General features: G+C 48.8%; 1 protein-coding gene across 27 annotated transcripts in view; it reads left to right on the top strand.

Annotated features, from left to right (window-relative positions):
* Positions 1-20,518, top strand: part of LPP (LIM domain containing preferred translocation partner in lipoma) — a 381,557-nt gene that overhangs the window by 122,218 nt on the left and 238,821 nt on the right. For 22 of the 27 annotated variants that reach the window (XM_084529025.1, XM_084529005.1, XM_084529022.1 and 19 more), the window contains one exon: positions 20,009-20,074. The exons of 4 other annotated variants lie outside the window; for them this stretch is intronic. The gene's annotated coding sequence lies outside the window, so the exon portion shown is untranslated. Of the gene's footprint in view, positions 1-19,145; positions 19,201-20,008; positions 20,075-20,518 lie in introns of those variants that run through there. One more of the 27 variants, XM_084529016.1, reaches the window with a different exon arrangement.

Raw genomic sequence — 20,518 nt, 5'->3', positions numbered from 1 at the left:
TGTCAATGACGTCTGGTCTGGCTGATGGCAAGAGGTGACGCAGGGCTCCTGTCCTCAAGTGCTCCATGGGAAGGGGTCTGGGGGTTGCTGGCTGTGTGTTCCTCCTGCCCTGGTACCAAAGCTCCCGTCAAGCACCAGCTGAATGAGCAGAGCGATGTGCAGCAAGAAGAGAAGCCGTAACGGCCCTGATTTATACGTCGGAAAACTGTTGCTCAAGTGGAGGATGTATGACAACTTAACCCGTGTCAGAAAATAGCCAGGCTTTTAGTGCCTCTGCCTTCGCTGCAGGTTCACCGGCCGTTTGTTTTGGCACTTGCATTCCCGAAGGATTATCGCCCTGCTTTGCAGAACATTTCACTCCGAAAACATCGCTCCCACCAGTGGGGAATGCACAGACGTCGGCTTGGGCAACAAAACAACTTTCCAGGAGCGGTGCAGAGCTGTGCTTGTCAGCTTTCACACCGTCTCTATCTCCTCCCCCAGTGTCTCTACCTCTCAAGCTGCTGCAGAGCTACCACATCATCCTGCACCCAGAAACAATGGAGAAATGATGTAAAAAAAAAAACAACCCTCATCTTCTCTTTTACATCACCGTGGTGGGAATGACCAGGCTCAGCTGTTTGTGCCAGCGCGCTGTGGCTTCAGCTCGGGGTGGGGATGGATTTCCCACCTCCCGGCTGAAACGTGGCAGCGGGGTGATGCTGCACTGCTGTGATAAATGGCATTTTTGGATAAGCCATGAAAGACCCGGCTGTATCCGCTGCTAGCAATGGGTTGGGCGACAGAACGGAAATGCCACGGTGGAATTTGCCTTTGCTGCTGACCCTTGCATGACAAGCGAGAGCCCCTCATCACCAGGCCTTTGTTTTGCCTTGCCCCGAGTACAAAGCGGGGCTTCATCGGCCTGCCTGCCTGCTTTGGTTCTGCCTCGATTCACTGGCGGAGCTGCAGCAAAATTTCCCAGTGTAGCCTGGGTTTTCCAGTTATCTTCCTCCTCAATCCCCATTCAGTGCTGCGAAAGCTCTCACTTGCTCTGCTGAAACGAAGCGTGGAAGAAGCCTTCAAAGGGAGATGTGAATCTGGAGCTGAGATCTTGTGCTTCGGTTTTGGCCTGCAAAGCTGCTCTTGGAACAGTAAGCATGAGATTTCTCTTGAAACCTTCTTTGTGTGCCTTTCTGAAGAAATAGCTGGAAGGAGAGAAGACCTGTCAGTTGAGCTCTAAAAGAGAAACCTATTGGCTCTGAATACACTGGGGACATTATTTAAGGTCAGTTGATCTGTGAGAAGGCATGACTTATCTAACGCAGCCTAAGGTTAGTTATGCAACAGCCGGGCTGTTCTTTGTTGTGAAGAACAACTTCAGTGTGTGCCTGTGGAAATCAAAGGCCTCGCTGAAGGCGTGTTGTGTTCTGGCTGGAAACTCTTGGGTGTCCTCCTCTAGTGATTTGCCTTTTGTAGTGGGTTATCATCGTGGAAATCTAAACAGTAAGGTTTCCAGTGGGAAAGGCACTCGCTAAGTGCTGGCTGCAGAAGCAGGGCTGCTGGTAGAAGTGTACTCGGGTGGGAGGTGGTGCAGGACCTCTGGCGTTGCTTTACCTCTGGTGTTGCTTCACACCAGGCTTTGCTTCCTTCTCTTCTCTGCCAAACACCTCTCCGTGTCCTAGACCAGATCACTGAGTTGCCTCGACGCCTGCACAGGGCAGTGTTTTTAAGGCAGACACTGAAGAGGGTTGTCTTCTGACTTCTTGCTTGTACAGAGAGAGCTGTCATAATTTGCCACTGGTATTGGGATAAGAAAATTTTCTGATTTGAAATAAGAGATCTGCAGCATGCAGAGCTGTTGCCTTTCAGGGATAACCTCTCCTCCTTCTGCCCTCTTGTATTGAAATGTGCTGCCCTGCCAAGGTGCTGTTATCCGAAGAGACTGGGCATCACCCAGCAAACCGAAAAAAAGGGATTTTCCTTTAAATCAGGGATCGGTCTCCTGCAGTGGGTAGGAGCGGGCAGTTTTGGGTAGCCAGTTTTGGGTTTGACCCTTTGTGGAAAGCTACAATAATATTCAGCAACATTGCCTGTTGTGCTGGTGATCTGTCTTCTTCCTTCTGTGCCTTTTATTTGTGGGGTGCGTGTTGGGGGGCTTATTATAGGGGAAATGAAAATATTTCAACTGGCTTTGCACAAATCTTGGTCTCGCGTGGTTTGTTAGTTGCACAGTCCTGGGTACAGCGAGGGGGTGATGAAGATAATCAGATGGGCACTGAAGGGTGCAGGTGCTCCAGGCTTAGGGAGGGTGTTCGTATCTCCCTTGATTTGGCTCTGGACTGGGGTCTGGAGGGTTTTTTTTCCTGCTGGCATCTTACTCTGGAAGTCTTCTGGCTGTCCGGCTCTGCAGCCCTGTAAGCTGCCTTTGAAGTGCACGATGGCGTTAGAATTAATAAGAGGTTTCCTCTGCTTCCCTAACTCAGATTGCGCCTTACCCCTTCTCAGCATCCAAAGCGATTAGCAGTTTCTGTAAATCCAGGCCTATGGATTTTATGAGGACCCCTGACAGTCAGGGGTGATTGTGCTCTCCCCGAGTGTTTCCTAAGTAGTAAGAAATCAATGCGTCGGGAGAGACTGCGCCTGACATCTTTTAATTACAGCGTCCCCGTACGTCTAATGTAGCAGAAAGGGCTCTGAAAGGCAGCCCCTTTGCCCTGGCTAATTGATACAAAAACAAATTGGCGCAAATTGAAGTAAACCGGTTCCTAAAGAAAACAAAATTTTGCTTTGTAGTTGGAGCTAGCAGGAAGGAGCAGTCACGAAAGGAAATAAAATGTATGGCAGCCTGAGCTGCTTGGCTCTCGCAGATGCTGTAAACGTTGCCACCAGCCCTGCCGTGCCCCACGCTGAATGCTGGGGGACAAAACCCATCCTGCTGTGAATGCTGCCCCAAATGAAGGCGTTGTGGTACGTGCCCAGGGGTGCTCGGGTGAGGGATAATTGCTGTTTTCTCCCCGTATACCATAGAGGAGGCGATCCTGGAGCTTTACCATACCGACTGCTGCAGTCCACATTCGGCTGGGGATGACATCAGTGTTAAGAGTTGTGGCACTTGTGGTTACGGCTTTGGGATTCCTTATATTTACTTTCTAGGGAACTAAAATTCAAAGCAGCTTTTATGGCTGTCACGAGAATATTGTCAGTTTCGAAAGAGGTGGCTAAATGTGCATTGACCTTTAACTAATACATCCATATCCTATTTTCTGCGTGTTTCCAATTAGGAGAAGTATGTTAGATTTATTTTTTTTAATTGTTAAAATAGGAAAGTTATTCAACTGCAAGGCTTCTTCTGCTTTTTTCCCAAAATAAAGATAGTGATGTTGTCCAAGGACAGAAGTTTTCATACAATTACTGTTACAAGCTGGAAATAAAGATTTAAGAATAGCAGGCACCATCTGCCACCAGTGGGGTAAGAACCAGACCAAACCCTGGACTGCTGCAAGCAGTTCTAATTTCTAACTTGCAGACTTGCAGGGATGCCACAGGGCTTCACATCCCTCTCCGGCTTCGAGGATGAAGTTTCTGAACAGGCACCTCCCTTCTCCTTGTTTTCCTGGATTTGTGTTCCAAAATAATGCTTTATCTTCATTCCTACGACTGGGGATCCTTTTCATGAGCTGCAGTGCATCTTTTGCTGCCTTTAAAAAAAAAAACAACACAAACCCACCACCACCAAAACCCAACGTATTTCCCACTTTTAAAAATGTATTTTGCTAAATATGTATTTTTGTCAAATTGCAGTTTGCTCCAAAACATTTTTCTTTATATAGAAAATGAAATTCCACCTCTCGGAGACCTTTGTTAGCAGCTGTTCTGCTAACTAAATGTCACTGAATTAAACGGAAACAAGATAAGAGAAGGAAGAAAGAATGTGATGTTTTAGAACAAGAATTTTAGTTGATAATTTCAATCCCAGGTAGAAGCAATCCTCCTCTCTTCTGATTTCTGAGATATTCTGGAGATTGCTACCCTGCTATTTTATCTTGCAGAACATTGTAATACTGCAGCATTTCTGGAAAATTGTTCTCTGTGTATGTGAGCATGCTCTCCTTGTATTGCACTCAACTGCAGAGCACAAAATAGAGGCATCCACTTACCATCTACTACTCAGAAAGGTAGAACCTTGCAGGAGGAATGCTTTTTTGTCAAAGAGCTATCAAAGGCAATAGGCTCCAGTTTACTCATCTTTTATTTAATTTAATTTAATTCTAATTTTTTATTTTTTAGCTTTTGGGAACGAGTGCCACAGGCTTTAGCTGCAGCTTCACCCCGAAGTGCTGCTTGGAGGAAGGAGCTCAACAAGGGCTGTGCTGCTCAACCCTGCACCTGCTTTTGCCTTGGTCCCTTCCCTTGCCCAGAGAGGTGTTGGGGCACCTTTGAAGGACTCTTGCAGCAGTTTTTGGCACCTCAGCTTTTGGAGCTGGATTGTAAAGCACTCAGTGGAATGGGATGATGGCCTCAGCTTGGGGTGTGTAGGAAAAGGGGCCCCACATCAGCCTCTCAAAGGTTGTTTTGGCTCAGTGTTGGGCGCAGTGAGGACTCCTGGGGTATCACCCGAGGACTCCGTGCAACCTTAAGCACTGGAACTGGCTTGTCAGAGAAAGGACAGCTTATCAAAATACAATTTATAACCAACAGTTTACCACCAGATACAGTAATTAATACAGAACACGATGAGGTTCATCATTAAAGTGCTTTGTTGTCTCATCTTGCATGACTGCTGCTGGCAAGGCCAGCTTCTGAGGCTAATGAAGGACAGGGAAGAGAGAAATCGGTGCTGCAGTTAGCTGATGGCAATATTTCTCCAGGTCACATACTGTAGCGTGCACTGTATTTGATCACAAATCTCAGGCAGACGTATCTGTCCAATAAAAGTTGGTCTTCCAAATTCTTGCTCAGAGAGGCAAGAGTTATCGCTCCCCCCAAGGTCGCTGTGAGCTGACGCCAGGCGCTGCTGTGGCTGGGATGGGGGTGAGGGCGTGCAGGCACTCGGCAGGGACTGGAGGATGGGAAAAAAACTTTTCAGCCCATCTGCAGTGCTCCAAATCCTGCTCGGGTCGTCGGTTGGTGTCTGGTGGTCGGTGAGCTTGCCTTTCCTGCCACGTCCTGGTGGCCACGTGCCCAGGTCAGGGCATAGCAGGTGCTGCATTGCGGGTTGGAGTCTCCTTTGATAAGGAGGTGGTTGGTTGGAGGTAGGTTCCGCTTCCCAACAGAGAGCGGAATGACTTCAGCAGAAGTTTTAGTCTCACGTTAGTTTCCATCGAGATGTTTGGAGCCGTTCCCAGCACGGGGTTAAGCTGCAGCAGCAGCACGAGCCCTTTTCTGGTGTTCTGGTGAGGGGCAGGCCAGCTGCTGGCTCTCCTAAGGTGTGTAGGGAGCTTGCATCAAAACAAACAACGCTCTTCCCGTAGTCTGTGTACTCTGTCAAGTCTGTCTTTATGGGCTCGCTCTTTGAAACGTGCAATCTCATCAGACTTGGAGAAGTCCCTGTGTCTGGAGGGGCTTGGAAGCTGGGCACGGTCGTGTCTCCTGCATGCAGGTAGCAGTGGGGAAACCGAGTGCCCTTTAAATTTGACATGCTTGAGCTCCGTGGTCACTGTGATCTACTACAACATTGATTTATAAGAATACTTTCGGGTTAGTGCCTACCCTTAATTCAAACGTTTGATGAAACGACGCGTTCTGGGTTACAGCTGCTCGCGGTGACAGCACCTCACTGGGCAGGGTGCGTCGTGTCTTGGTTTTATTGAGCACTGCCCAAACAGTCGAAAAGCAAGTTTTAAAGTGCCTCGTGTTGGTGCAGATCCGGCTACTGCCATTTCCCAGGCTCTGGGGCTATTTACAGGGAATCCAAAGGAACAAAACTGGAGGGTTTGGGCAGTTCCGCTCTAGCTTAGAACCAAGTAAGCGATATTCTTACAGTTCCTCTCTGCGCTTCTCTTCCCAACAAGTCCTTCTGGGCATGTTTGACAACAGAATCAGATCGATTCATTGCATGGTGTAAGTGGTGTATTTGCCACTTCAATTTCCATGGCCTCGGTTGTAATGGCTTTTGCTGTGTGCTCTTAGACATCTCCGTTACTGGCTGTAACGGGTGGAGGGATGTGCCTTGTTGGGGAGTGTGTACACCCATCACGTCCCCTTTTACATGGCAGCTCTTCACCTTCTTACCAATCCCGTAAAGGAGCCTCTCAAACATTGGTTAATCCCACCAGGGTTTATGCAGGCTGGCCGAAATCTGGTCCTGCCTGGGTGGGTACAAGAGGCACCAAGGGGCTTGGACATTTCTGTCCTGGCTTCCTGAGCTAATCCTAGTTGAAGCGGCTGGAGGTAATGCCCTGCTAGGCCACGGAGTTAAATCGGTGTCGGAGAGGGCACGGCAATGTTCTGACCATTAAAAATGTTCGTGTACAAGCTCCTAGGCTGGTCCTGAGAGGTGCAGCACTGCGAAGTGGAGTCCCCTCAGCAAACCCTGCAGGTTCAGGCTGCGGAGCTCGTCAGATGGTTTGCCATAGGGCTGAAAAGATTGCTCTTGGCGATTTTCTCTTCTTCTGCAGAAACATCAAACCAACCAGAATACTGACTATTTCTGTTGTGGGATTGATCTTTGTTTTGTAGCAGAAGGTGAAGTCTCTCTTTGGGACCTTCAGCATATTTGAGGAAGACAGACTGCTCTGAGGGCCACAGAAACGGCACAGTCAAGAATTTTGGAGAGGGGCACGTGGCTGTAAACAGCTATCTGGAAAACGAACTTTTCTGGCTCAAATATCCGTCCTGTCATCTGTTGTATAGAGAGTCAAAATGCTATAAATGGCATGGTTTTGTTTGATGCTGGAGCCAGCAGATTACCCATCTGCAGTACTGGCAGTGTCCTTCCAATTCAAAAGAGTTCTTAAGAAATTTTTGTTTAAATTAGAAGAATTGGATTCATGCTCTGCAGCAGGGACAAAAAAAAACAACACAACACAAACAAAAATAAAAACAAAACAAGAAAACAAAACCCCTTCTAAATATTTTGATTACTTTTGAAAATAATTATCTAATGATAGCAAATAGCACAGCAGTGATATGTAAACAGAGGTTCAAATGTTGCCCAGTGATCTTCTCACACTGCATGGAGAGCCCCGGGACCCCTGTCATGGATTGCGGCCCAACTCTAGTTGTTTTTCTAAACTCAAAATGAGTCCTTTTCCCTAAAGAAAGGCATTTTCTTCTTTATGTGGCTGTACACACAGCCTCATGCATAGACAGGTAATGCTGATGCCTTCTTCTGTGAACTCGTGCTGTATTACCGAGGAGCGTGTTGTCGGCAAGCTTTCCAGTATTTGTAAAAGGTCCACACGGGGTAATAAAATCTTGTTGTTGGGAAAATCGGTCTAATTTTGAGATTGAGGGGTGTGAGAATAAAAGATACTTTACTGTAAATTGTAGGTAGATAACAACAGAAACTCAAATATTAGAAGAAACTGGGTATCGCACAAACCACACTTTCACATCACTAAAACAAGAGCTGTGCTCGCACAGAAACATGAACCTCTTTGCAAACCACAGAAAGTAAAAGGGAGCACTCCTGTTTCGTTATTGATCTAATTGCTCTTTTCTTGATATGAGAATAGATATGAAATGCTCTTGAATATTCCAGCATGCACAAAAAAGACCGTCATTTTTGGAAACTTTTAAAGGCACAGCACATGGTGATAAGTAGCAAGGCCTTTTAATACGAAGAGTTACAACTGGCTCTCTAATGCCCCATAATTGTTCTTCTGGAACGGAATATATTATGGCCTTGACGAAAACTTTCCAGTCTGGAGTGATATGAAATGAAGAGAGCCTAGCCTATGTTTTTGTGTGACTAATCACTTTTGGATGCTCAGTTTCTTCAGCATGTTTTATTTTAAGAAAATGATCCTCTGGAAATTGGGGGTATTGGGGAACCTTTGTGTAGGGCACCTCCAAAGCTCCCTTCCAACCCAAATGCACCTCTGGGGTTCTTTGTGTTCTTTGCCTTTATCTGTTACCTCTTGCCTTTGGTTTTACAGTCCCATTTAAGACCAGGTTTCCCAAGGAACTTGTAAGCTTGAGCCCGTGGGACATGTGCAAAACGTGTGCGACTTAAAAACTTGCCATGTTTGTGTGTGAGAACAAACCCGCATACAAATGAGGCTCCTGGATCAACGCAGCGAGGGCTGGATGCATTTCAAAGCTTTCAGAGTCTAGCGTGGCGTGCTTGTCTGTGGGGGAACTGTGAAGGTGAGTGTCGGTCTGCGCTCACCTCTGTGTTTTACAACACTCTTTCATTTATGATCTCCACCAGCTTTGCTGCTCTGCCTGCTCCTGCCAGCAATTGCACCTCCCACTCTTCTGCCGGGCTGAGCAGATTCTGGAGCCAGGCGAGATCTCTGCTGGCTGCAGGCGATGCCAGCTCCCCAAATAAGCTCTTCCCGAGGCTGCCGGCAGAGCAGAGGGACTCGGCCCCTTGCTTCTCCTCCTGGCTTTGCTGCTGCCTCGCTCCGGTGGCATCAGGCAGCTTCCCAATCAACCCCTTGGTTCCTACAACGTGCTGAGCACCCGTGTCATCACTGTCCTGGGCTGGATGCTGGAAGGGAATTTGAGAAGGAAATGGGGATTGTCAGCTAGAACTGCACAGTGGCTGTTTTCTTGTAGCAGGTAGTTCATCCGAAATGCCCAAGGGAAGGGATGAGAGAGAGAAGCAAGATGCAACCTTTAATAAAATGTTTTTGAAGCATTTTAGTTCCTTTAAGAACTAATTTTCGCTTCCTGAAGTCTCCGGCACTTCAGAGTGGTCGAGAGATTTGCAGAAAAGGTCACTTCCAGCAGTAACTAATAATACAAGGTGGAGAGGAAGAGGGACTTCTCTTGATGGCTCGTTCTTTAGACATCTCAATGACTTGTTTGATGAATCAGCGATGAATCTTTGCCTGAATCCCCTGGCAATTCACTTTACCTGTAAATCATGTTCAGCTCCTTGTAACTTTCCTTTCGTGTTCATCGATTTGTTGATTTTTTCCCCCCTCTCAATAAAAAGAAATGAATTTGTTCTGTTTAAACCAAGACGAGGGGGTGTCTCCGGCTTGCAGGAACATGACTGCCTGGTTGGAGAGAGGTCACTTCTGCAGGGAACCAGCTCGGTAGCATCGAAACATCACCGTGCACGTTCCTTTTAAGGGAATTTTCCCTCGAATTGTCGTGCAGTCCCAAGGCACTGAAGGCAAACTTGCACAAACTCCTCCAAGAGTCAGCCTGTCAGAAATGCTAAGAACGTATTGGCTTTGGGTCGCTGCCGCTGAGCCAGTAAAAGAGGAGGTTGGCATTTGTTTTAGGCAGAGCGGGCCAAGCCCTTCTCCGATTTGTTTGCATTTGTGCACAAAGTTTTTTTGGTTTGTTTTATTTCTGCAATGGCAACTGTATACGGAATACAATGTGGGAAAAGATTAAGCAAGTTCCTTTCAGAAAAGCTTTATCAGAAATTTGCCAAAAAAAAATAAATAAATAGGGAAAAAGCAAAAGATGGTTCTGCTCATTGTTTCCTCGGCACTCAGGAAAAGCATTGCTTTGAGTCAAGGTGAATTGTTGATGAGTTTGTAGGTTTAAAAAGCTGTTGCCAAGATGCAGGTAAATGCTCTGCAAGCCTCCAGATGCTGCCAGGAGGAGAAGCAAACATTTAGTGCTGGAAGCATGCGGATTGCTTGCTCAGGGCCTCTTTCTTGAAGGATTGCTGAATGTCTTGTTTGCCTGTATTTGGGTAGCACGCACAGGGCCTGAGTTTGGGCTGTGCCTCTGTTGAACAGTGCTGGAACAAAAAGCCACCGCCACCTCCAGGGAGGTGACAGCGTGAGCTGTGCTGGTGAGTAAGGAGAGGGTGAAAGGAGAGAGTGAAAGCAGTGCTTCGGTCAGGGCTTCAGCAAAGCTGGAGAGAGGCAAGACCTGCTGCTTTCTGAAGACCAGCCTTTCAGTAGCAGTGTTAAATAGTAATGCTTTGCCTTCCTCCAGGCTGTTCCTAATGCTGGTGGAATATCGCTGTGCTTGTAGGACAGGGGAAAGCCGAGCTGGGGAGAGGAAAAGTGACTTGGGGAGAGGAAAAAAAACTCCACGGGAAGCCAGCAGTTGAAGCAGAGGCAGGGAATCCTGCTCCCTCCATTCTGTGGGCAGTAAGAAATCCATTTGTACTCCATGTATTTCAATCCCCCACCTCACTACTATTTTTGTAACCTTTTGAGTGAGAAGCTGGAGAGCACCAGAATACAGAGATTTGATTTCCATCCTTTTTTCAGCCAGTCAGTGCTAACTACAGCATCGTGTGCGCCTGGTATTCAGGTGCTCAGCCCACGTAATGCCATTTTTGAATGGTATGAATCCAAATCAAACCAGCTTCCACTTTCCAGGAGAGTGGTCCAGTTTCCCAGAAGGATCATGCTCCTGTGCAGATTCAGCTCGATGATGTTGTTCCCTCCATCGTGAGCTCCAGGTGGTGCTGCCCGGGTACCATCCAGAGGTGAGGAGGTTTTGGTGGCAGCTGGAGTGGTTCCTGCCCCTGTGAGCTTTGGGACCTTTTGGGACAGAAAGTATTGTTGTTCGTTTGCCTGAGCCGGTATTTTCACCGTGCTTTATTTCCATTGCTCCTGTTAGATGTGTCGGTTTTCATTATGTCTTTAGATAAGGCTTGTGTGAAATGGGCTTCTGTTTTGTTTTCTCACCAGAGGAGTGATTCATATTCAAATGGAAATGGTGTATTGCTCCAAGCCAACCTTCTCCCCATGTGCTAATGGGAGGAGAGGGAGACGCAGGCGTGGACCGAGCAGGATTATTTTTCTCCTTCTGCATTTAGAAACTTTCCAAGTGGCTTTTTGGGAAAGCATGGGAACTTAACTGACTGGCATGGGAGAATCCCGGGCTGACACGTTTTAAGAAAACGAGATGAGCCCAAATCTGATAATTCATCTGCTTGAGCTGACGGAGCCATATGCAATTGTCCAGAACAAGGAGAACTTAGAATTCCTTTGAAGTTCTTTTTGTCATCTTTGTTAATGTGGTCCTGTATATTCCCTTTGCTCACAACAGCAGTTTGTAAGAAAGTTGCTTGCACTGTGCCCTGAGGCAGCAGCTCCACGGGTGCTTTTCCATGGCACAGCAGAGGCCACCAGCTCATGATCCCCTTTTCTGCCTCACACTTTCTTTAAAGGAGCTGGTTGCTGCCTGAAGAAGAGAGCTGCACAGTCCAGCAAGCATTTCAGATCTTGTTAGGGGCTGGCTAGTGCAGCCCAAGGGTGGTGAAGGATTTTATCACGGATACTGTAAAACAGAGAGAGCAGGCGCTGAAATTCCCGGCGTGGATTCACGTGCACGCAGAGCTGTGCTGCTCAGCCCCTTGCAGCTCAAAGTGAATGTCACTGCTTGTCCTGTAAACACCCAAACCGAGGTGATAGTGTGTTTCATGGAAATATATAAAATTAGTGTGAGTATTCCCCTTCTAGTTAAGGTGACTTTAACTAACGGAGCCCACTCGAGTTGATTTGCCATGCTTTAAACTACAGCTCGGCGTATTTCCTTCCTCGGGTCTTCCAAACCAAGCTTGGCCATGTGAAGCAGTCCTTGACCACGTGCTGTTTGCATTCACGGAGTCTCTGAAGCTGGTTGAGTATCTCTAAGGTGCCTTGAGGCTTTTAGATAAACGTGATCCAGGGCGAGGTGATGATACTTGTCAAGTAGCACCTGAGGAGCCGCTAAGGCTTGGAGGATCCATCGACTTCAATGGGACATCCACGGCCACACCTTTGTGTTGCTTTGGCAGTCCCATTACACTGACGGGCTGAAAACATCGCGAGGATCAAAAACAAGCTGCCTAAAATTGGAATTTGCACAGAAGTGTTTCCAAGGAGTGGAAAAGAAAAGACATTGACAAGTTTTCATAGCTGATTGCAGGTTTGTTCGCCGCTGGAGAGCTGGTGACAGATGAGACCTGGGCTGGATGTCACCGAAATACTTTCTGGCTTCAGAGCGTTTGAACTGGAATCACTCGCAATTAGCATGGGCTGGGCAGAAACTGGCACTGCAGCTGCTTGCACAGAAACTGTTCGCACAGTCCAGTGCCATGGGGAAAACCGCTGGGAATAAGGAGCTCAAGCGTGGCCTTGAGGTGGTGTCTGGGCAGTGGCTGCTCTTAGAGGAGCTGAAGTTTATTATCATGGCCATGTTTCTTTTTTTTTTTTTTTTTTACACATTTTGGAGTCAGGCTGATGCAGAACGCAACCTGCCGTGGACTCAAAGGACCCGCCTGGGATCAATTGCCCAATCGGCATGATAAATTACATCTAACAGTTCGTTAAATAAAGGAATTAACGAGGACCAGAGGGCACCTGCCGCGGTCCCCAAAACCTGCGTTGCTGCTCAGAGGTTGGGCAAGGTGGCTCCCGCCTGCCTTACGGAGCCTGGGAGCTTGTGAGTGGGTGGCGTGGGAACTGGGGACAATTGAGGATTCGTACAGGGATGCCGAGTTGCTCCCCGGGGCGGAAAAATAAGTGTATGATTCTTGGCCCTAGAACGAAGAAAGCAAGAGGCTGCGGACTTGTTGCAACCCGCGCAGTCTGTGAATGTTTTCTTCTTGTCAGATGCTGCTGTCACATAAGTAATTTCATTGCCAAAGGGAAGGGAATGAACTAATGAAGTGGGAGAGAAGGCTACTTACTGAAGGGCTGCGTGTTGTGAAAATCAGTGCAGCGAGCGTACGGCTCTTCGTTTTCTGTCTCTTGCAGCGTTTGTTTCTCTCTGGTGATGGGAATGCGGGGAAGGGGCGGTGGAGCAGGAGGTGAGCCTGCCTTGGCCAGGACCAAACGCACGTTCAGAAGCAGCGTTATGCCTACGGGGCCTGAAATGAGCCCTTAAAATAGCACGCCCCACATCTTGGTAATGTATTGAATATACCTTGATAAGAAACAGCCTGATTGAAGTATCGAGCACGTCCGAGTGGGTCTGCTGTGACTCATCAGGAAATCGAAAGTCTTGAGACAATTCCTTCCCTCCCAGCCCCCCCACCTCTTTGGAAGAGACGGGAATTAGTCTTAGCCAGGAAGTAATTAATTGTTCTGTGATTGTCGTAAATAGGTACCAAACAACGAGCTTCTACCGAAGCATTTCTATCCTAATCCCTGTCTTGTGAGCCTGGGTATGGAGAGTCTCCATCAGGCAGAGACAGTAAAAAGGAAAGTTCTCCGGAATGAGCAGCGCTTCCACCTACCTGCCTGGAAGTGTGACAGGCTGGAGGTGAGCGGGTAGGCTGCGTGCTGTAATAAGCCATTTACTGGGATAATGGCTGCAGGCTACAAATGCTGTTTCTGCTTAGTCTGTCTATTCAATGCAAACATTAGAGGGGGAGAAAAAAAAAAAAAGAAAAAGGAAAGAAAAGAGAAAAAAGCGTCTACCTCAGTCAAGTCTAATAATATTCTTAATCCCCAGTGTACTTCGTGAATATTAACTCAGCCAACGTGCAACTCCCTGCAGAAGCAGATGCCATGTACACTCAGCCTTCCCCTGCCTGGGAAACTGAGGCACTGGGAAGGACTTGTAATTGTGGAAGGCTTCTGCTTTTGGACTGGGGCAAAATCCTGGCAGTAGTGTCTGCCAGTGAGCAGGATGGAGCCATCCTTTAGTCCTTGGTGGGAATTCTGCCTTTCAGGGACTAATCCCATAAACTTCGGGTTCAGAAATCTCTTCGGGAGAGATTTGCAAGCTGGAGTCACAGAAGGCCTGGTGGCACATCTGGCAGAGATGGATTGTGAGTGCATGAATATGTGCAGGAATATCTCTAAATGAGCAGGTATAGCCCTTATGAATCTGCCTGGCTGGGGGATGTTGCTGGAAATCCAGATGTTGGGAAAAGAAGTAAGAAAATCCAGGCAATCAAATACCTGTTTGAAAAAAACAACGCCCAGAGAAAAGGAGCTTGATGGCTTTGTGTTTGTCTGCAGTGAAGTCATGGCAACAGAGCACTCATTTAGCAAAATTAACTGTTTCTCTATCTTAAAAAAAAAAAATCAAATGAAAGTGATGCAAGAGAACATCCTTTTATCTCAACCAAATGAGTCCATTTGTGCCAAAGCAAAGGAGTCATCCTGGGGAGTTTGCTCCTGAGAGCGTGCACTTTATTAGAACAGAATGTAATAGTTGTCCCAGAGCCATAGCTGAGAGCCTGGTGCCCCAGGCAAGCACTTTCAGTAACAGGAAAACCAAAGTTAGGTTCCTGCACCCCTACGATGTCGAAACAGGCACTTTGGAGTGTGATTTTAAGCTCCCGGTTGTTTGGGATTTCAGCTCACTTAAGCTCTGGATACAGCCTGCAGAAGGGCTGCAAGCTGTTTGAAGTTCCTTATGGGAAATGCTTAGTTTCAGAAGTACTTAGGTACCTCGGGATGAAATGCTGGTGCTGCTTCACTCCAGGTGTAGCCATATTCCTGGAGAAACCAGCTGGCTCCACGTCCTGTTGACTTGAAGGCTTCTTTGTGCCTGAGACTCCTTTTTGGCTCCTAGCCTTAGCGGTAGCTGCAGTAATTCTCACACCAGCCCCGGAAATAACACTTCTGTGCTACTTCTGTTTTGATTTTCACTGCCCATCTCCGTGCACACAGGGCTCTGTGAAGCAGCGCGTGATGGTGAACCGCACGGTGACTGTATTGGTAGGCACGAAAGCCAGATATCTGTCACCGAGAATCTCAGGTCGGGAATTCAGAAATTGGTCATCTTGGTAGTGAGCGAGGGCGAGCTCCAGGGAATACGGCACAGCCTCAGACACCTCGCCCGAGAGGCCTTGGAAGGAGAGTGTCTTAAATGGTGGTTTCCAACCAGATCGAGTTGTATTTTGTGGCTCTCTCCTGGAGATGGATTTCCATGGGAGCGTCTGGCGGCGGAGGTGCAGAGCTTTTATCTGTGCCAGGGAGCTGAGCGTCACGGGGGAGACTTGGAAGGGTGATTCAACTCTGACGTGCTCTCTGTCAAAAGCCTTTGGGGGAGGTTGGAAACCTGGTCATTCACTGACGTCAGTGCTGGTCAGGTGAACGTGAGTTGGTTTCCATTGCCTCTTGTGTCCAAATGAGATCCGTACCTCCCCCTTACAAGTTAAATTGCAGCTTGGTGGAAGAACAGTGAGAAACGAGTGCGGTTGGATGAGTTTTGCTCAGAGGAAGAAAGCCTGGGTTTTACGATCATTTTATACCCAGGTAGATATCTCAGACGTAGTTGTGGAGGTCTTCCACGTAAAAAGCCAGTGTCTGAGGCTTTTTTTGGAAAGCATCTCTTCCAGGAGGGACCGCACGTGGACGGCGGTGCTGGATTGTGCTTGTCACAGCGGGTGCACGGGGGGGGTGGGTGCATGAAAATGCTCAGCCTGACCTGAGGCTGGTGCAACGCTACCTGCAGCAGTGGCTGGAAGCTTCTTGCTGCTTGTTGCCCTTCTCTGAGGTGGGATGTGGCTCCCCTTGGAGCTGTTCACCGCGTTAGAGCAGCAGGGCTGGGCTGCAGCAGCCTCCTGCCAGAGCCATCCCCGTGGGCTGCCCGTGGGGAGGAGAGAAGCAGGCGAGGGTGGGAGCGCAAACACCAGGCAGTTGCACATCTCATTTTGTCAGAGGTTTTTAAGGAGTAATAGCTCGCATCCCAGGCTTTTTACGGGGAGGGATGAGATTCCCCAGGCAGGAACGCCAGCGAGTTAGGGAGCCCCAGCCCCGTGGGCTGCCCCAGCCCACGAGGGGCGAAGAAGCGCGGCGGAAAAGCCCGAGTGGCTGCTGCCAAACGCCTGGGAAGATGCAGCCCACGACGTCTGTTGTGTCTGAGATCTCTGTAAAGTCTCTCGCATCCTTCCTCAAGTTTAGTTTTCCAGTGGAGGCTGTCGCAGTAATGAGAATGTCTCCCATCTGCTCCTCACATGGCTTGGCACATTCAGCTAGCATATATATATTTTTATTATGGGGTTAGCCAGTGGTAACCATGACGATTAGACTTATCACGCAGCATTTTTTTCCCTCCTCGAGTCAGTTTGAAATGCTGACAATTAAATAGATACAGTACACTTTAGAGATCCATCAGTCTCTTTGTTGTCTTGACAACCGGAGTATATTTAGAAATGTAACAAGTACATGGAGTTCAATTGCACTTTTGCTAAAACATACTTTTGTAGCTTGAGAATTTAATCTGTTGTTTGTAGATCCAGGTGCTTAGCTGAGCTGTGCCTGACTTTCTCTGCGGGCTGTCTGGGAAGCTCCTGCGTGGCGGCGGGGAGCCGGGGCTGGTGGGAGGGGACCCTCGATGGAGGTGCCCGACACCACGGTGGGAGCACCAGGAGCATCCGTCCTCCTGGTGGGCACGGGTGCTCGCCTGCAAGGGGTCCTCACGGCTCGGCTGCTGGGCTGCAGTGCGAGAGGCAGCCTGTCCGAGCATCCTGCTCATCCCCACAGTGAGCTGCTCTCGTGGTGCAGGAACACGTCGGCACAGGAGCATCGTACCTCCGTGTTAATGGAGCGTAGTGTCTTCCGTCCAGCACCTGAACTACCTGAGCTTCAATCACGGCTGTGAGCTGCTGTCTCGAAGCAATAGCAGAGACTGAGAGTGTTTCTCCATATCCCTTGTTCTGTTTTGTCTTTGATTTGCTGGGGCTTTTCGGGCTTGTTTGATTTCAACAAAATGCTACTACTACTGATTTGTTGCTGTTGTTTTCATTTATTTTTGTCCTTTCCCATTTTACTGGCAAAACTGAGCTCAGCCCGCCCTCGTTTAGCTGGAGCAGCACGTTGGTTAGGTGCCTGGCACCATGGGTTTTTAAGGCTGCATCCAGATCTGAAACAGCGAAAGGGAACATGATGGAGTGCACTCGGGGGCCTGTGCACGACCCTGTCCCCACCACCCCTGCCCACACACTGATGCCCAGGCTGGTGCGTGCCCTGTGCTGGGTGCCTGGGGTGGCTGTGCTGCTGTCTGCCCTTTCTCCTCACAGCCAGCAGAGAGCTGTGGTCAGGGCAGGCATATATGACCAAGGAGCATGGTGCAGGTGCCACAGCCATCCCCACAGGCATTGTGACATTCCAGCCCAGCTAGGACAGGACAGGAGGATCCCATCTGCCACCATCCTACCCCAGCATCCCACCTGCTCACTCCTGGGTCAGCACCACCTCCTCGCTCACGGTGCTGTCTTGCTGACTGAAAGGCTACTGGAGGGTTGCATTTCTTTTTCTTCGGGATGTAGCAATGTCCATAGCATCCACCTTTGGACAGAGAGCTGTAAAATGTGTTGGTAACGTGTTGGTAGCAGCACTGCTGCCGGGGAGCCTGGCCATTGTGAGCTCAGTGCTGGGAGGCTTTGTGACAGGGGGTTCGGGAAGGCTCGAGGGAGAGGAGCCCAACCTGAGCCCAGCTGCTAGGGCCAGAGGCAGCCAAGGAAGCACATCTGCGTTTCCTGGGGTGAGCATCATCTTCTGTGTGTGCTGTAATTTAGTAAGGCTCAAGAGGAGGAGAAGACTGGGTTTCTCTGTTATGATTCTGTTTCTCTTATCCCTGTATTTCTTTTTAATTCAGTGTCTATAAAATAATGCAGATGATTTTTTGGTGTGTGCACAACTCACTTTTCATTTTTCTGCATTTTATTTGCTTCCTCCATTTTACCAATTTCCCAATGAAAAGCAGAAATTGAAGTTGTATTTCCACTCAAGCTTTGTCTGTAAACTGTTAACGTGCCGTCTTCGAGTGGTTAATTGCTGCTGGGGTTTATTCTTAAAATCCAGCTACCAAACCCCAAAGATTCTAATGAGTCTTCAAGCACGCTTTAAACAAGGTGTCCAAATCAATCTGACAAAGATAATGGTCTTCTATTAGAAGATATTTAGCTGCAGGTTGGAGGAGCTTTAATGTTTATTGGTCTGTAGATCTGTAACCAGACAGAATCAGAGGAACTCCATTGATTTCGGAGGAGCTCTATCTGGTTATTACAACTGAGGTTTGGGCAGCGCTTTAGATGCAAATTGCAACCTCTCCGAAGGTAAGTGGGGTTTTGATTTAATTCCTGGAAGCCATAATGTCAGCAGAGAAGCGAAGAGCTGGGACCCACGTACCCCCACGCCTGTAACTTTGGGTTAGCTCTCTGTCCCTCGCTGTCAAGATTAGATTCCCTTGATTAGGACTAGTAATTAAAATGCAGCTTCTCTTAAGCATCTCCCGGAGGCAGGCAGGGAGAGTGGAAGTGCAGCCTGTGCAGGTTGTATGTGTGTGCTCTGCAGAAAACGCCAGCAGTTCTCCTCTTCTCTCGTCTCACTGCTCGTGGTTGGGCTGCTGACCTGCAGCTCGAGCTTCCCAGCTCTGGAAACATGAAGCTGGTAGCGCTGAATTCCCAGGCGGCGACGCAGAGGGGGCCCTCGTCTCCTTTCCCCTGACATGTTCATGTCCGTGCAGTGCCTGGGAGGCATGGACCACCGCTCCTCACCCCCTGTGTGTGTGGTGGAAGTGATTCACCATGCATTCACGGCCCGTCACACAAGGGGCATGAGTTTCAAACAGGCTGGAGGCATAGGTTAGCGTTAGCTATTTGAAGTCCTCGGTCTGAAAGCGACATCAAACAGGGAGCAGAAAATGTATCATGCACAGAATAATCCGTGGGATTTGTTTCCCCCTTTAAAAAATAACAATAATAATAAATTCCAAACTGTTGGCATATACTGCCTCCTTTGTGGTCGGGACACCTGTCTGTCTCTTTGCTGTTACTCGATACGGGGCTTACAGCGCTCGAAAAAATGTTAACATGAATTATTTGTCATGGCAAATATAAAAGGAATATCCAGCATCAGAGCAGGCAGATCCTCGGGAAATTTCTCCGGGCTTCTTGTGCTTCGGTGAGGGCCTGAAGCAACCTCTGCAGTTCTCCTTTGTGCTCCCCTTTCTCCACCCAGGGCAGGTGGGTGAAGCTGCTGCCCTGCCAGACCCGGTCCCCCTAGGCAAAGACACCAGTGCTGGGTTCTCCTCCCTTCTTTTAAGGATCTTTTAAGTCATTAGTTAATCTCAGCTGTGTTTGTTAAGAGATAATTAATTTCAGGCACGCAGGGGAAGGGGATGGGCAGAAGCTGGAGGTGATTGGGAATCCTCTGACCCTGGTGTTGGGGTGGGCAGGGGAAGGTATGTGGGATCTTGCACCGATCCTTGCTGGTATTTTGTGCCTGCTTATTTCTTCCCCGGTGCTGAGATGAAAGGAAATGGAAAACACAAGAGGAGGCTCAGATATCAATAAGCTGCCAGTATGAAAAGCTGCTGGTTAAAGGCAGCCTGTGGTTACTTCAAAAACCTGACTTTTAGTTTGTTTTTTTTTTTTGCTAGGCACCTTTGGAGGCATCCAAAAGAAGCCAGGGCTGGAGGTGGAGGTGGGATTGGGACCGTCCCACTCTGCCACTTGTTTTTTTTTCCCCCAGTGCTGCGTGGGGAACACATCCCATCTCAGCCTGGCTACTTCTGGGTGCTCACATGCCTACCTGGCGCCGCAGGGTGACTCAGTGCGGTCCTTGTGGAGAAGGAAGCTGGGGAAGAAGAGGCCCTTTAAGCACGAGAAGCAGGAGGGTGTCTGGTCGGGCTTTGAAAGAGGCTTTGTTACCTAGAGCCCTTACGTCAGTGCCTTTCACCAGCTCCGCGTTGATTTAAAACAACCAGCTCCTCTCTCCAATAAACCTCCGTCGCTCTGATGCTCTTGCTCAGATTTAATCTGCCCTGCCGACGTGTGAAAAGCCCTTACATGGAGCAAAGCAGGGCCAGGCTGACACGGGAGCTGGATCAGAGGAAAAATAGTCATGAGCTGCTCCGCGAGGGAAGGTAGCGGGCCTACAGGCCCTTTTAGGGCTGTTTTCTCCGTGAGGTGTCACGGCCAGCTTGATTTACTTTCTGCTGTCACTGTGAGCACAAAGGTTAATGCTGCCCTTTCCGTTTCCATCCGCAGAGGTGCCTCGGAAGAGCCTTGTCCTTACATCTGTCCCGGGGCCTGAGGGGGCTGCCTGGCTTCCAGGTGAGGAGCGCATCAGCTCGTGGGGCTTTGGCCGACAGCCGAGTCTGGGCAGAGCCTGCAGACCCCAGGGCGGCTTTGCAAAGTGTCCTTTGGTCCTGTAGCAAATGAAGGTGTTTCTCCAGAGCCCGTGGTGCTGGAGGCCAGGGCACCCCAGGAGACTCAATGTGGTTTTTATTATTTCTGGGCCCAGGTCTGGACCCACGGCGACTGAATCGTGAGGGGGAGCCCTCAGGGGAGGTTGCTAAAAAGGAGCGGTGTCAGGGCAGTGGGTCTGTCCTCAGGCCTCCGTCAGCTGAAACATCCCAGGAGGTGAAGGAGGTGTTAGAGATGCTACAGGGTGATGGCAGCTGTGGGGAGAAAGCAGCGAGCAGGCCCGTGGAGAAGGGGATAATAAATGGATGGGGTTGGCTGGTAGCTTTGGCCTCGTCATCCCTTTTAATTGTG

The sequence above is a fragment of the Aythya ferina genome (genome assembly GCF_964211825.1).
Source record: "Aythya ferina genome assembly, chromosome: 9".
Classification (NCBI taxonomy): domain Eukaryota; kingdom Metazoa; phylum Chordata; class Aves; order Anseriformes; family Anatidae; genus Aythya; species Aythya ferina.
Note: the sequence above shows the minus strand (reverse complement) of the source record. Positions and strands in the feature narration are given on the sequence as shown.